This window comes from Panthera tigris, chromosome D3 (genome assembly GCF_018350195.1).
Source record: "Panthera tigris isolate Pti1 chromosome D3, P.tigris_Pti1_mat1.1, whole genome shotgun sequence".
NCBI classification, from domain to species: Eukaryota; Metazoa; Chordata; class Mammalia; order Carnivora; family Felidae; genus Panthera; species Panthera tigris.
In genome coordinates, this window is record NC_056671.1 from 88,772,931 (window position 1) to 88,790,406 (window position 17,476).

Genomic DNA, 17,476 nt, shown 5'->3' on the forward strand with positions numbered 1-17,476 from the left:
AGCTACAGAACAGGGATTCTCCACCTTGGCACTATTGAAATGTGGGGCCAGAGAGTTCTTTGTTGGGGAAGTTTTTCAGGGCCCTAGAAGATGGTCAGCAGCAGCCCTGTCCTCTATCCACTAAATGCCAGTAGCATCCCCAATTCTGACAATCAAAAATGCCTCCAGACATTGTCAAAGACCCCCTGGGGAATGAATTCACCCCTAATTGAAAACCACTGCAGTAGAGAAAGACAGGGTATAAAAGGAGGGTATTTTCTTGCACCACGATCTGAAAACAAAATGACACTAAATAGGTAAAAGGCAAATGGTCGCTAAGCAATAGGACGTTATCACATTGATACTCTGCTTTTTAAAATAACTCTATCAAAGCAAAGTATAAGATTGGCAAAAAGAATGACACCACATAGGCGGATCAGTCAAGCAATGGGTTACGTTGGGCCATGTTGGAGTTAAGTAAAGAATGGAGTTAAATGTACGGTAACTTGATGACGCCTTTGCGATCACCAAGAATCCATAGGTTTCAAGAAAAACGAACTAAAACTCATTCACTCTGGATTCACAATAAAAGTTGGATTAGCACAGTTCAAACAGTCCTACCCACACTTTATGATTTAAATGCACTTAAAGTTTCAAAGACCTAAATGCACAGCCAATTTATTTATAGTACTTTATAGTACAGAAACCCAAACATTGCAAATTCTGCTTCTGGTTCATGATTTTAAATGAATTCCAAAGTTTCTAACTTTGGGCAAAAATCTCAGGTTACTACTGCCAGGGTTGAGAAAGCCTTTGCATACACTACAGCAACTTTTTATGGTACGCCTCGTCTCCTTCCTTTTTAGGAACTATGTGTACGAATTCACCCACCTTCTTACAAGTCCCTGGAGCCACTGCTTTCGGGGCTTGACCTGTCAACTGGAAAATGTTAAGTCATTTCTCCCCTCATAGTACTAGGTTCTTAATAATATTCAGCTGTAAGGTATAATTTGTAATTCCAGACTATGAAGTCCAAATGATGTGTGCAAAATGCTCAAAACTTATGAAGAATGGAAGTGTGTGGCCCTCTGTTCAGAACTTATTAAGCATTTCAAGAAAATGGCTGCAGAACATTAAACTAAGCATGGGCCCCTAGCATGGGAGGAGGCTGTGTAGACCTGCATGGGCCTCAGGCCATGTGCATGGCATTGAGGCAGCTTTGCCAGTGATTTTCCGTGCAGCCGTGGGGAGGACCCTTACTGTCTGCACATTGTCCCCTACCCAATGAAAACACAACATGGAAAAGGGTGCCTTCTTCATCCAAGTATGATGAGTCTTAATAAAATCTGCTACTTTCATCCTGGTCACATTTGGCATGCCATACTCCAAGGGCTGAGCTAGAATATTCATCAACCTATACTCAAACCATTGTCATTTCTGCCCGAATTCACTCCACCTGGGTTACATTAATTTACCTTCCAAATAAAGGAAGACTTAGACGGGGTGTCTACACTATCAATGTATTAGACCTATAAAGTAATGAGAGTGGACTGCATAGGCCACGGAGGAAAAATCCAGTCTCATTGTTGTGCAGCAGGGCATAGACAGATATCATTTTTTGTAGTCAAGGATTTCTCTGCCAGTGAGGGTTTTTATCATAGAGAAAAATATGACTGAGAATTGAGAGGGGCCCCTATCATGTCCGTAAAAAGACTACTTTGAAAAAGTATAGTTGCAGCCACTGGCTAAGGAGTATAATATTATGTGAGCTTATGGAATTGATAAGAAGAGTATCAGAATTCAGAAAGCTCGTATTTCTGAAAGGAGAGGGGAAATGCTACCCCAGGCTCTCTTCGGTGTTTTATATATACTCCTTTGCAGGGACTTACGAACTAGAATTTAGACCTTCTGTAAAGTCTCTTGCATCCCTGAGTGTGGATATTGTCTTAATCAGCTCCGGCTGCTGTAACAAAATACCATACACTAGGTGTTTATGCAATAGACATTTGTTTCTCATGGTTCTGGAGGCTGTGAGTCTGAGATCAGGGTTTCGGCAGTGCCAGGCTGGCAAGTGCCCTCTCCTGGCAGAGACAGGATGCTCAGCTCTCTTTCCTTCTCATACGGACACCAATCCCACCAAGGGGGGGGGGTCACCATCATGACCTCGTCTAACCTTAATCACTTCCCAAAGGCCCCACCTTCTAATGCCCACACTGTGGTAAGATTTCAAAATACAAATTTTAGGAGGACACAAGCATGCAGTCTATTACAGTGATTATCCAGAGGGAATCAGACTTCTCCCTGTAATTCTTTGGAAGGAATCTCTCAGAAAGGTCAGGGATGACGGGGCCATTTGTAAATGGAAGTCTTAATAAGTGGACACAAGCTGCCCAAGGAAGAGGCATAGGTGTGGGCTAAACATTGGCAGGAAGGATGGCAGGAGGCCGCTCCATTGCGTCGGTCGCTGCGTGGTACCCAATGCAACCCAGACAGTTCGAAGATACTCCTTTGCAAGCCAGCTTTGACTGGGTGGCCCAGGAATGGAACTCTTGATTTCATCGGTCCCTTTAATTTGGTTCTGAAGAGTATGTGGAGCTAGCTGTCCTCCAAGAGATGCATTTGGTGTTCAAAGTGGAATATCTCAGGCACAGTCCCTGGGAAACACACACATGAGCCATAATTCAACACTAGCCCAGGGCAAGTGGTCATCAAGAATCACTCTTAAGAAGGAATTGAGGTCCATCTACTCACATATTGGAAATGGTCAAATTGTCTTTTGCTACCTCCTCATACACTAGGAAACTTGTGGGGCTGCAGACATAGCTATCTAGGGGAGCAAACTGAACATCTGGGACCAGTTAGAACTCCGGGGTGGGGCAGGGAAATGGATGTTTTTGCATTTATTGTTCCAACCATTTCATTTTGTGCTCATTTTTCTGTATTACTGCTTAGGCTGTAAAAAGATCTCTTCCATTTACTGTCAGAGATTAAAGAGCATCATGATATTAAAAGTGTGATTTGACCAGATATGTGTCATAGGGACTGGTCTGAACAAGAACTGAGGTGTCTCAAAGCATCAATCCATCCCACATAGAGGTCGATGGACTGCCCATCCGTCAGCGTGCATGAAGGCTACAGATGACAGTAGACGTGCTTCTTTGTATCAGTGCTCTGGATTGTATTGATTCACAAGACATACCTCTCCTGATTAAACTCTCTCAGCAAACAGCACATTTGCCCTTTACTCTGTGAGTAAAAAACATGGGAGGGAAAAACATAATCACAAAGTTAGAAAATATTAAAACTGACAGGTCCTCTCAAATTTCTACCTCTCGATATCTTTATTTTTATTTAAAAAAAAAATGGATGGGCACCCAATGGCCAGTAAAGAATTACACAGTGGGGAGCGCCTGGGTGGCTCAGTTGATTGAGCAACCGAATTCAGCTCAGGTCATGATCTCATGGTCTGTGAGTTCGAGCCCCGCGTCGGGCTCTGTGCTGACAGCTCAGAGCCTGGAGCCTGCTTCGGATTCTGTGTCTCCCCCTCTCTCTGCCCCTCCCCTGCTCACTCTCTGTCTCTCTCACTCTCTCAAAAATAAATAAACATAAAATATTTTCTTTAAAAAATAAATAAAAAAATAAAGAATCACACAGGGGCGCCTGGGTGGCTCAGTCGGTTGAGCATCCGACTCTTGATTTTGGCTCAGGTCATGCTCTCATGGTTCGAACTTGAGTTCAAGCCCTATGTCAGACTTCTCTGACAGTGTAGAGCCTGCTGGGGATTCTCCATCTCCCTCTCTCTTTCTGTGTGTGTCTCTCTCTCTCAAAGTAAATAAATAAAATTAAGAGAATCACACAAATATTAAGTGGCAGACCAGAGACCAAATCCCAAATATCTCTTCAATCCAATATACTTCCCACATACTAGAACTGAGAGCCCTAAACATTGCTAGTAATCTTAATACAGAAGTATTGTTTTATGTTGCAAAAATAGTGCTTTCTCAAATTTCTTCAATATTCCATTAAAACTCACTAATAGATAAATAGGTAAGAAACAAGGGTTTTGACGCTCTTTTCCTCAATCATAGGGTCATGTCAATTGACCTTCTCTGCATTTTCCAAATTTCTCTCTCATGCCCACTACCACATCTTAGTAAAAATCCTCATCATTTCTATTCTCCATTATTTCCCATCACCTTACCTCTTTGCCCCTCTCCACAGCCTCCAGAGTGAACAAAATCCCTTGTGTAAAAACACATCCATGGCTCCCCTCACGTCCAACCCTCATGTCCAAGATGGCTGCCTTTTTAGCCTCACCCACCACAACCCATTGTACATTCCAGTGTAAACACATGGTCCACTAGTCACAGGAAGGTTCTAGGCTTCGCTCATTGTGTCCTTCACCAACTCCCTTCTTGCCCTTTACCTCAACAACTGCTTTTCATTTCTTAAGAAAGCCTGTGCTGTCTATGGGCCTCCTCAGTGCACGGTGTTTTACCTATATGCTCCCCAAACACCTCACCTGCCTGTGAACCTCACCTGGCCATCATTGATTTCTGAAGTATCCTTCCATCACAGGGTGTATTGCCGGTCCTCTGTCTCTCTCAATGCTCTATTCCTCCATGCGATTTAACACTAGATGGATGTAAAGACTGTTTCTTTACTGTTGTATCACCAGCCTGTAGAAACATGCCTGGGACAATGTACATTTTCAATTTTAAAAATCTGTTTCATGAATAAAAATTAGCGACAATATTTTTAAACTAAATACAAAAATTCCCATTTGTACTCTTGGAGAAATATTCTCAGCTTAATTTGTTTTAACAGTTTCAGGTCACAAAACTGTATGTTTTCTTTCTTTATTGCTTTTTTCCTAGTTTTTTTTTTTTTAAGTATGATTGCCAAATAAAATTGTACACATTTAGGTACATGATGTTTTTGTTTTGTTTTCTTAAAGTCCATACATATACATTGGGAAATGATTGTTGCTTTCAAGCTAATTACATACCCATCACCTCACATAATTACCTTTTTTGTGTGGTGAGACCATTTATGATTTACTGTCTAGCAAATTTCAAGCATACCATACAGTATTGTTAACCATAGTTACCATGCTATACATTAGATCCCCAGAACTTATTCAACTTATAACTAAAATTTGTACCCTTTGACCAACATCTCCCCATTTCCCCCACCCCCAGCCCCTGGCAAACAATATTTTCCTCTCTGGTTCTATGAGTTCAACTTTTACAGATTCCACACATAAGTGAGATCATGCGGTAGTCATCTTTCTTGTGTCACTTAGTATAATGTCCTCCAGATTCATCCATGTTGTCACAAATATCAGAATTTCCTTTGCTTTTTATTCCTGAATAATATATAATATTTCAGTGTGTGTGTGTGTGTGTGTGTGTGTATCACATTTTCTTTCTTTTTTAATGTTTATTTATTTTGAGAGAGAGAGAGAGAGAACGATCAGGGGAGGGGCAGAAAGAAGGAGACACAGAATCTAAAGCAGGGTCCAGGCTCTGAGCTGTCAGCACAGAGCCCGACATGAGGCTCGAACTCAGGAACTGTTAGATCATGACCTGAGCCAAAGTCGGAGGCTTAACTGACTGAGCCACCAGGCACCCCTGCGTTTTCTTTATATATTCATCCATCACCAGACACAGCCTATTTCCACAGTTTGGCTATGGTGAGCAGTGCTTAGTAAACATGGGAGTGCAGATACCTCTTGAGATCCTGGTTTCATTTCCTTTGGATATATAACCAGCAGTAGGATTTCTGCATCCCCTGGTGGTTCTATTTTAATTGTTTGAGGAACTTTCATAGAGTTTTCCATAATAGCTGTGTCAATTTACATTCTCCTTAACAGTGGACAGGGTTCCCTTCTCTCCACATCCTCAAGAACACTTGTTATCTCTTGTCTTTTTTATAATATCCATTCTAATAGCTGTGAGGTGATCTCTCACTGCAGTTAGAACATAGTATTTTTCATCGAAATTAAAATTTTCTATACATATTAGTAAGCACATTCTGGGTGCCTTCTTTTGTTTCAATTCCATATTGTTTCCACTGAAACAAAATAAGGTTATGTTTGGACAGCTGCAAATACAGTAGTAAGCTTCCTGCTAAGACATTGTCGAGAAACTGCGAAAGGAAACTATACCAGAAGAGCGATTTTATGGCATCAAAGAATTCACAGTCTACGCTATCTGCTCATTCTTCCGGTTCAAGTGGGCAAAAAAGCTCTTTTACCGAAGGATAATTATGAGATGAATTTCCTCTCATTGTCCCTATACTTTACCACTTTTGATAATCACACCCAAAAATATCTCCTGGTAATAAGAGAAGGATAAAAGTAACAAAAGATTTCGTGTAGAGGACAATTACTTTTCTAAGTTTTTCCTAGAAAAAAAAAATGCAGTGCTTCGATTTCTTCATCTTTTCTATTCAGGTGCTAGAATAAAAAGAAGTACAATGATCAAATAACTTTCCATTGCCTTTCAGTCTCCTTTTACATTTCTTCTGGCACTCTTCGTATAATGGCCGGATACACTCTAGAGATTATGGGTGATGACAAAGTAGAGAAAGTCGTTCAGAACAAAAGTAAAACAGGTACTATTCTCTGAAGCAGTAACAGGAAAGCAAATGCAATTTAGATGGCAAAATTGTTCAGAATCTAAAAATGCTATTCTGAAAATTAAAGAAATTGTAAGGACTGTGCACTCATAAATGTTGGTTGAGCGAATTCACTTTTGAAAACCATTTTAAAAATCTTTATAAGTTCTGTTTAAATGGGTTGTAACTGTTACATTCTGGGCACAGAGAACCATTTATAAGTTCAGTTTCAAGAGTCAACTTCTAGAAAATTAAAAACAGGTTCAAGGAATGAATTTAAGTATCTGCTAGAAATTTAGAGACTCAAGCTTTAGAACAAGGGAAAACCAAAACAATTGACATAAATTTCGATAGGGAAAACTCTCTAGGAAATAAGGGTTTTAAGAGGCAGCCATGTCCTTTGCCATTTATTTCTCTTTTTTAAAATATTTATTTATTTGTTTTGAGAGAGAGAGAGAGAGAGAGAGAGCACAAATGCTAGTGGGGTAGGGACAGAGAAAGAGTGAGAGAGAGAATCTCAAGCAGGGATTCTGCACTGTCAGCACAGAGCCCGACGTGGGGCTCAAACTCATGAACGGGGAGATCATGAGCTGAGCCGAAACCAAGAGTTGGAGGCTTAACTGACTGAGCCACTCAGGACCCTTGCTTTTTGTTTCTGTAGGAGGCAAAATATTCAGTGATCCCAAGCAGGTGTGAGGCAAATTCGGCCTAAAGCTTATCTGAGCAGTAGCAGAAAACAATTCTAGGAAAAACATATTTTAGTGGCCAGAGTTTTAACAATGTAAAGAAGGGATCAATTATGGAAGGAAGACATCAACCCAAAAAAATTCAGTTAAATCTTCTCTAACCCTATAAAAAATAAGCTTTATTTTGGGAATACATGAGTTAAACACATCAATGTAGATTAATACTAAAGCCTATTTTATTTGTGTAATTGTTATTTTTCCAAAGCTCATTCTAAACATCACTGTATTTTTATAGATAACAACACCAAGAAATCATATGTCTCTATATGTACCAAATTTTATTTTTGTCACTTTCTTTGGCTAAAGTTTTTTGTTATTGCTAATTATTGAGCTATATATAAAGTAGGAATTCCTTTGCTTATTTGAAACTGGTTTTTTTTTTTTTTAGCATTATGGGAAACCCTCATGAAGGAAAGGTTTACCCTTCAAACTTACAGCAGACAGACATCTAGGGTAAGATAGAGACCTGTGAACCATGCCTAGGGTGGTGAGTGTGTGTGTGTGTGTGTGTGTGTGTGTGTGTGTGTGTGTTTCAATAATTTGTTTACACACAAAGATTCTTCTTTCCTGTTCCAGGGTGAGCTTTTTTGTAAGTAGTTGGCGACTATAAACAAACCAACAATGAGATACACTTACCTATTTAATATGACTCCCCATGTTTCCTGGGAACATATGGGACAAGCAGATGATTAAAGGATAAAGCCACATGGACAGGAGGTGTCATAGCAAAGTCTTCAGTAGGGTTCAGCCAGAGGGAGGTCTACAAAGGGCAGGTCCCTTGGGGGCATGTGCATCCCCGCCCCTGGGGGGGGGGGACCCACCTGGCCCATAAAGCCCAAGATGTGGTTGGCGCAGGAGTGGCCGGTACACTGAGCTAAAATTTAGGCTTCTTGTACTGATGCTGTCAATTAAGACTCCTTTCCCAAAATAATTTGGCGAACAGAATGAATGCAAATCAGTCTTCTAACAGCTAACTATTAGACAGTTTTACCACCCACTCCTGCGTGCTGCTATTTCAGAGCTCGGAGGCAGAGGGAGGCCGTTGGAGGATTACATAACGCTAATTGTGTAGACAGGCTATAATTCCGGAGGTTTCTACCTTCATCCTTAGAGAACCATTTCCACAGTCAGCCCGTAAGAAAGCAATAAAGTGGTCTATAAATAATGGGGTGATAAGATTACTTCATAAAGGAAAAAGAGAGAGAGAGAGAGAGAGAGAGAGAGAGAGAGGCTTTCATTTACTCCTATACATTTACTTTCTTCATAGTTACACCTATAATGTAAGAAAATTCATATTGAATCTGCCATTTTATGATACTAGTATCAATTAGATTGTGGCCTGTACTTCCTGCACCCAAGCTCTGGTTTCTGTCCCATACCTCCCGCTCTAAGCCATCGTCTCAGTAGCTGAAGAACATGCTCACCCCTGCAAACAGCCAAGCAGGTTGCTGGAATCCCTAACTACCTTCCAATCTGTATAAATGACTCCCAAGCTCATGGTCACAGGGAATGCATCTCTGTATCCACTTTGAGGATTTAATATACTAGGTCCTAATAGTGAACAAATGCTCCTGTGAGATAATAGAACAAATTCAAATAGGAGTAAAAACCAGCCTATTCATAAAACTGTCAAGATGTTGATGAACATATTGACACCAGCCAAATTTATACAAGATAAAGCTTTCCTTCCAAAATGGCCAAAAATTGAACACCTGCTTCAAAGTCAAATAAGGGGTTGGAATCCAGCCATACAGTTTTGAATTCATGCATTTGCCTATTTTTTTTAAGCACAAGGACACTGCAGTGAACAAGACAGAGAAGACCCTTCATGGATTATGTGTTCAACCATTGGTAAAAGGAAAAGAGAGAACAGAAAAAAGATCAAATCATTACCGAATAGAATGACAGATAGTGATAGCTATGATGAAGTCAGCAAAAACCAGAGCAGGAAGTAGATGGGCCAGGAAGCAGGTGGGTGCCTGGTGAAGTCCATTTGGAGAAGTTTGCCTCTGAGCTGAGATCTGGATATGGGGATCCAGCAAGACCTATGAGCATCTGTGGGAGCACTGAGAGCTGAGGATCCACAGAGCAAAGGCTCTGACAAAGAACATGGGCAGGGCTGTGTGCTCCAGGAGCACCCAGAGGTCCGGTGGGGCTGATCAGGCAGGTGAAGATGACAGTGGTCTGAGATGGAGTCAGAGGGCTGGGCCCACATGCCCATGTAGGGCCTTGCAAGCTCTAGCAAGGAATTCAGAATGTTTTCCAAGTGTGATGAAAAGCCATTGCAGGCTTCTGAGCAAGGGAGTAAGATTCAATGTAGGTTTCAAAAAGATCAATCCTTACTGGATGTCTGTGCCCTAATCTTCTCCCCTTATAAGACAATTACATTGGATTAAAGCCCACCCTAATGACATCATTTTACCTTAATTACTTTTTTAAAGGTCTTTTCCTCAAATACAGTCACATCCTGAGGGTCTGGGGGTTAGGACTTGCACGTAGACATTCTGAGGGGACACAAATCAGCCTATAGTAGGGTATCCGCAGAGTTCTAATGAGAGATGATCATGCCTTGAACTGAAGTGTTGCCATGGAGGTGGTGAAGCCTCATTTAGAACATATTTGAAGGTAATCCCAACAGCCTTTGCTGGTTCTTGGATACATTGTGTGAGGGGAGCAGATGGCTTCAAGATTGGGGCTGTGGAAATGCTGTTAATGGCAGTGCAGCTTTCTAAAGCAGAGAAATGTGGAGAAGGATCAGGTCGTGGAGCAGGGATTGATGAAGAATAAATCTCATGTTCTGATCTGGCCATGTCGACTTTGAGATGCTAAGGCAGCTGTCCAAAGTCTGGAGGTGGGTGGAGGGGTGGGAAGCGGATGGGCCAGAGATATAAATTTGTGATCCCTGGGGTAATGGATCATGTCTCAAGCCATGGGACCACATGAGGTCATTCAGATAGTGAATGTAGCTGGAGAAGAGGCCTGGGCACTGCTGCCTTTGAAGATTCAGCTATTTGGAGAGTGGGAAGAGGAATGGGACCATCCAAGAAGCATGAGAAGTGAGGAATACCCATTCGAGAGGAAGAAAGAAATCAAGGCAGCGCCTTGGGAGCTGAGCAAAGAAAAGGTCCCAAGAATGAAGGAAGAGTGATCTGCGTCCAATGCTGTGGAGACTGAGTAAAAGAAAATGTGGTTTGTCAGCATGGACCCTGTGGTTTGAGTAGGAAAAGTTGAAAGCTATCTAAGTACTTTTACACATTGTGTGCACTGAAAAACTCTCAGCACCAGGATCCTTTATACATTCTATCCCCACCTCACCCCTTCAATCCACCCTGAGAAGAGAGTTCAGAGACAACATTCACCGGCAGTCCAAGTACTAGCAGGGATCACTGTGGGCCAGTGTCTCTACATAAGCAGGAGTCATCTGAATCCCACAAAAACCCAGAGCTCGATTGTGGTAGTGGTTATACAGGGTGATGCTAGACAAAGCTCAGGCTCTTAAAAGGGATAGGGTGAACAAAGAAAAAACTAGTTATTGTCAGGCTGTACATTTCAAAGATTCGGACTAAAGGGGAGTAGAGCCAAGCTTGATCATAAGCCAGTCACGCACCAGAGTGTGCAAGTGGCCTCCAGGTTTTATGTCTGCATACGGCACCCACTGTACTCAATAAAGGTCCTTGATGACCAAATCCTGACGATAAAACAGTGAAAGTAGCAGAAAGCTCTCTGATTGCACTCAGGTAAGAAGTACTGAAACATTTTCTAGGACTCCCTTAAAGGAACCAATGCAAAGGCAACGCCATTAATTTTTAGAAGCCATGTTTTAACATTTTATTGAGATTTGTTTCTTATGGAATCACAGGGGATTGCAAAACAAAAAAAGTCCTCCTTCCTCCAGCCTCCCCACTGAGGTCCTTCCTCCAGCCTCCCCACTGAGAACACCTTGCATATCTAAAGTGCAATACTTAAGTCAAGAACTTGGCATTGGTACAATCCATAGAGTTTATTCAGGTTTTGTCATGTACACATGCACTCCTGTTTTGTATGTGTATATATAAGTCCATGCATTTTTAGGACATGTATCACCCTGTATAACCACTACCACAATCGAGGTACTTTCTCTTGTCACCAGAAGACATCTTCTCATTACCCCTGCACCCATACCCTTCCCCCCACCATCCCTGACCCCTGGAAACCGCCAATTTGTTCTTTATGTCTAAAATTATGTCATGAGTGTTACATCAGTGAAATCATGCGGCATGTATCCTTTTGATACTGACTTTCTCCATTCAGCACCATTTCCTTGCATTTCATCAGAGCACCAATCAACTGTTAATTCCTTTTCATTACTGAGTAGTATTCCATGGTTTGCATAACCATTTACCCATTGGACATTTGGGGTGTTGAGCATTATGAATAAAGCAGATAAAAACATTTGTGTACAGTTTCCTGCATGAAAATAAGTCTCCATTTCCCCCTGATAAATGTCCCCAAAGAGCAACTGCTAGGTCACATGCTAACTCGATGATTCATTTTGAAGGGTAGGGAACTGCTGATGCAGAAACCACTTATAATATTATCTCACTAAATAGAAACTGATTTTGTGGTGCTACCATTTTCTTTTTTCCACCTGCTAAATATTTCTTTACAACCTCTACAATCCTAAATAAGTTACCTTTCCTCAACTTGTGCCTTGACTATTGTGAGGGCCTGCTGATTATCTCCCTGCCCCTAGTCTGTCTTTGTTCCAACAGTCTGGAACAATATCTGGAAATGGACTTAAAATGAGGAAGGGGTGATATGAATCTGCCAGTCCTTAATGTGGCTTTAAGAGCCACAGTTCATCTCTCCAATTTCAATTTCACCATTCTACCCCAAACTCCTGCCCTTGCTCTCTAAATCACTCAGACCTTTTGATTCTTTGACAGAAGATATACTCTCTCACCACTGTAGACTATGCCTTCTTCCTGGAACATCCTTCTTTGCCCACTTGCACTCTCTACCAAGTCATTTGATAACTCTCATTAATGTCCCAGCTGACAGCTTCCTCTGGGAAGCCATCTCTGACCCCTAAACCTATGTCAAATGACTCTTTTGTACCTCACTGAACCTTAGACTGTGGTACTTATTAGAGTTTATTTATTTATTTAGAGCAAAAGAGAGAACAGAGGAGGGTCAGAGAGGGAGGGAGAAAGAAAAATCCCAACCAGGCTCCACACTGTCAGCACAGAACCCAATGCAGGGCTTGAACTGACAAACTGTGAGATCATGACCTGAGCTGAAACCAAGAGTCAGATGCGTAACTGACAAGTCACCCAGGTGCCCCCTTATTAGGGTTTACCTTAGTGCCTGCTTATTCATCAATATCTTCCACTAGACCTTCACTCCCCAAAGAGGCAGCCACTACCCACAGGTGACTACTGGACACTTGACATATGGCTAATCCAAATCAAGATGGCAGTGTAAAATATACACCAGGTGACATCAGCAAGATGGCTGACTAAGATACCCCTCATCATATCCCCTTGTCAACAACAGCAATCCGGCATCCACCCACAGGCAAAATTGCCTTTGTAAAAATTGTGGGAGCCAGTACCGGAGGCCAAGGGACCCGGGCAAAGCCTTGCCCAACATGTGTCTGGTAATCTTGTCCCAGCTGTGCACTCTGCAGTGGCCTGTGAACTTGCCTCAGACCCTCTCAGATGTGGTCCAAAAGCCCCTGGAGAACAATGACTTTGACAATCACCCACAGACAAGAGAGCCTTTGTGTAAATCCACCGCAGTGGAAAAGTTCTAGCACAAGTTTATAGCAAAAAAACTTCTGAGTTTGGATGCATTGCGGAGAGAAGATGAATAGTTTGACTTTACCCATGTCACCCCGCTTCCAAAGAGGTGGAGCTCAGTGCCAAGAGAGCCATTATCGGTCCATGATTTCTCCCATGGAGGAAAATAAGCATGTAAGTTAGTGACCAGCTTTCCCAGCTGTGAGAGACGCTGACAAAGAGCATATTTCTCTTTCTTCCCCATCCAGAGTACTGAGTCATGAGCTGCACAATTCAGGGAGGGCAGGAGTGAGTAGCTGGGAGAAAAGCCAAAAAACAATTAATAAGATGGTATTAGTAAGTCTGTATCTATTAATAATTACTCTAAATATAATGGATTATATTCTCCAATATAAAAGAATAGAGTAGCTGGATGAACAAAAAAATAAGGCCCAACTATATGTTGCCTACAAGAAATTCACTTCACTGTAGGGATACATAGACACTCAAAGTGAAGAGACAGAAAAAGATATACCACACAAGTGGAAGCCAAAAGGTACCTATTTATATCAGACAAAATAGACTAATTCAAAAGCTGTAACAAGAGACCAAAATGGTCATTATATGATGATGAAAGGGTCAGTTCATGAAGAGGATATAAAAATCATAAATGCATATATAACCAACATCAGAGCACCTAAATATATTAAGCAAATACTAACAGATCTGAAGGGGAAAATAGTCAATGATACAATAATCATACGGGACTTCAATACCCACTTTCAATGACTGATAGATCATCCTGACAGAAAATCAATGAGGAAACATTGGACCTGAACTACACTTTAGACCAAATGGACCTAACAGACAACTACAGAACACTCCATCCAACAGCAAGAGAATACACATTCTTCTCAAACGCACAAGGAACATTCTCAAGGATATATCATACATATTAGGTCACAAAACAAGAAGATTGGAATTGCACCAAGTATTTTTTTCAAAAAACAGTGCTATGAAACTAAAATCAGTAATAGGAAGAAAACTGGGAAAGTAACAAATATGTGGAAATTAAACAACATATTAATGATCTATTAACACTTAATGGATCCAAGAGGAAATCAAAATGTAAATCAAAAAAAAAAAATATCTTGAAACAAATGAAAATGAAAACATACCAAAACTAATGGTATGTAGCAAAAGCAGTTCTAAGAAGGACGTTTATAGCAGTAAACACCTACATTAAGAAAAAAATAAAGATCTCAAACAACCTAACATTATATTTCAAGGAGTTAGAAAAATAAAAACAAACTCAGACTAAAGTTACCAAAAGGAAGGAAATAACAAAGATCAGCGCAAAAATAAATAAAATAGAGACCAGAAAAACAATTTAAAAAATCTACAAAATTAAGAGCTGTTTTTTTTAAAAAAGGTAAAACAAAACTTTAGCTAGACTAAAAAAAAAGGTTAAGACTTAAATAAAATCAGAAATGAAAGAGGAAACATTACAACTTATACCACAGAAATATAAAAGTTAATAAGGGACTATTATTGACAATTATAAGACAACAAATAGGACAACCTAGGGAAAAAAATAATGAAGGCCGAGAAACATACAACCTGCCAAAACTAAATCATGAAAAATTAATGAAGGCCGAGAAACATACAACCTACCAAAACTAAATCATGAAAAAATATATATATATAGAAAGTCGAAACAAACCAATAAGAAGTAAGGAGATTTAATCAGTAATCAAAAACTTTCCAAAAACAACAATAAAATCCCAGGACAAGACAGCTTCATGGGTAAATTCTATCAAATATTTAAAGAAGAATTCATCACAATTATTCTCAAACTACTCCAAAAAAATGTAATAGGAGGCAACACTTCCAAAATCATTTTATGGGGCAAGCTATACCCTAATATCAAAGCCTGACAAGAACACTACATTAAAAGAAAACTACAGGCTAAAATCCCGTATGAATATAGATATAAAAATATAACAAAATATTAACAAAATAAATAATACATTAAAAGGATCATACCATGACCAGGTGGGATTATCCTGGGGATGTAAGGATGTTTCAACATATGCAAATCAATAAATGTGATATACCACATTAAAAAAAATAAAAATAATATAACCAGCTCAATAAATGAATAAAAAACATTTGATAAATTCAACACCACTTCAAGATAAACACTCTCAATAAATTAGGTAGAGAAGAACATACCTCAACATAATAAAGACCATATATGAAAAGACCACAGCTAACTTCAGACTCAATAGTGAAAGTTTGAAATTTTTTCTTCAAAGATCAGGAACAAAACATGGATTCCCACTGTCCATTTTTATTCAACACAATATTGGAAGCCCTAGCCAGCTCAATTAGGCAAGAAAAATAAATAAAAGGCATCCAAATCAGAAAAGAAAAAAATAAAAATGTCTCTGTATATGATTTTACATTTAGAATATAGTAAGTACTCCACACACACACACACACACACAAACCTGTTAGAACTTATTAATGAATTCACTGGGGCTCCTGGGTGGCTAAGTAGGTTAAGTGTCCAACTTTGCTTAGGTCATGGTCTTGCAGTTCATGGGTTTGAGCCCCATGTCCAGGTCTGTGCTGACGGCTCAGATCCTAGAGACTGCTTCGGATTCTGTGTGTCCCTCTGCTTTTCCCATGCTCACACTCTGTCTGTCTGTATTTCTCTCTTTCTCTCAAAAATAAACCTAAAAAAATTTTTATAAAGTTTACAAAAAGAACTTATCAATGAATTAATCAAAATTTCAGGATAGAAAATCAACATATGGAAATTAGTTGTTTCTATACACTAACAATAAAATATCTGAAAAAAAAAAATAAAGAAAACAACCCCACTTATAATAGCACCAAAAACAATGAAATATTTAGGAATAAATTTAACCAAGGATGTGAAAGATCTGTACACTGAAAACTCTAAGGCTTTGATAGAAGAAATTGAAAAAAACACAAATAAATGGAAATACAAATAAACCTCCTTACTTATTGGTTCCTTTAGTTTTTCTATTTTTTCATGATTTAGTTTTGGTAGGTTGTATGTTTCTTGGACTTTACTCACTTTTTTCTAGGTTGTCCAATTTGTTGTCTTATAATTGTCTAATCCATTTTGAGCATAGATCAGAAAAATTAATATTCTTAAAATGTCAATACTACCTAAAGCCATCTATAGACTCAAATCACTTTGTACCAAAATTCCAGTGGCATTTTTCACAGAAATAGAAAAACAAATAATCTCAAACTTTGTGTAGAGCCACAAAAGACCCCAAATAGCCAAAGCAATCCTGAGAAAGAACAGAGTTGGAGACATCATACTCATGGTTTCAAATTATATTACAAAGTTATAGTAATCAAAACAGTATGGTACTGGCATAGACCATGAAACAGAATTGAAGGCCTAGAACTAAACCCATATATATAATCCACTAATATTTGATAAGGGAGCTTACTCATTAAGTGAAGAAAACTGATAAATGGGAAAACTGAAATCACAGGTGGAATAATGAAACTGAACTCCAATCATATACCACTCCCAAAAATCACTTTGAAATGGGTTAGAGATAAACATAAGACCTGAAACCACATAGCTAGTAGAAGAAAACAAATGACAAATATTCCTTGACATTTTTTGGATATGACACAAAAGTACAAGCAACAAAAGAAAAACAAATGCTATCGCCAAGTGGTAAAAGAGCAAACTAAAAAGCTTACGCACAAACAAGAAACCATCTAAAATGGAAAGGCAGCCTTTCCATGGAACAAAATATTGGCAAATCATCTACATGATAAGAGGTTAATATCCAAAATATATAAGGACCTCATTCAACTCAGTAGCAAAATAACAAATAATCTGATTTTAAAATGACAGAGGACCTGAACAGACATTTTTCCAAAGAAGACATAAATGACCAACAGGCTTATGAAAAGATGCTCAACATGACTAATATCAAGGAAATGCAAACCAAATCCACAATGAGACATCACCTTACACCTGGTAGAACAGCTATTAGCAAAAGGACAAGAAATAACAAGTGTTAGGGAAGATAAGGAGAAAAAGGAATCTTTGTGCGCTATTGGTGGGAATGTAAATTAGAATGGCCATTATGGAAAACGATATGGAGTTTCCTGAAAAAAATAAAAATAAAACAACTACACGATGCAGCAATCCCATTTCTGGTTATAGGTCCAAATGAAGTGAAACAATCTCAAAAAAAAATCTGATATTTACACTCTGTGTTTTTCACAGCTTTATTCACCATAGTGAAGATATGGAAACAATCTAAGTGTGTGTGTGTGTGTGTGTGTGTGTGTGTGTGTGTATAA

General features: G+C 39.5%; 1 long non-coding RNA gene across 1 annotated transcript; it reads right to left on the reverse strand.

The window, feature by feature from the left end:
• Positions 1–2,228: 2,228 nt before the first annotated feature.
• On the reverse strand, positions 2,229–4,666 carry LOC122232329. The gene is made up of 3 exons (XR_006209680.1): positions 4,519–4,666; positions 3,179–3,225; positions 2,229–2,633 (listed from the first exon to the last, which is right to left on the reverse strand). It is a non-coding gene; the product is annotated as an uncharacterized LOC122232329 (long non-coding RNA).
• Positions 4,667–17,476: the final 12,810 nt, after the last annotated feature.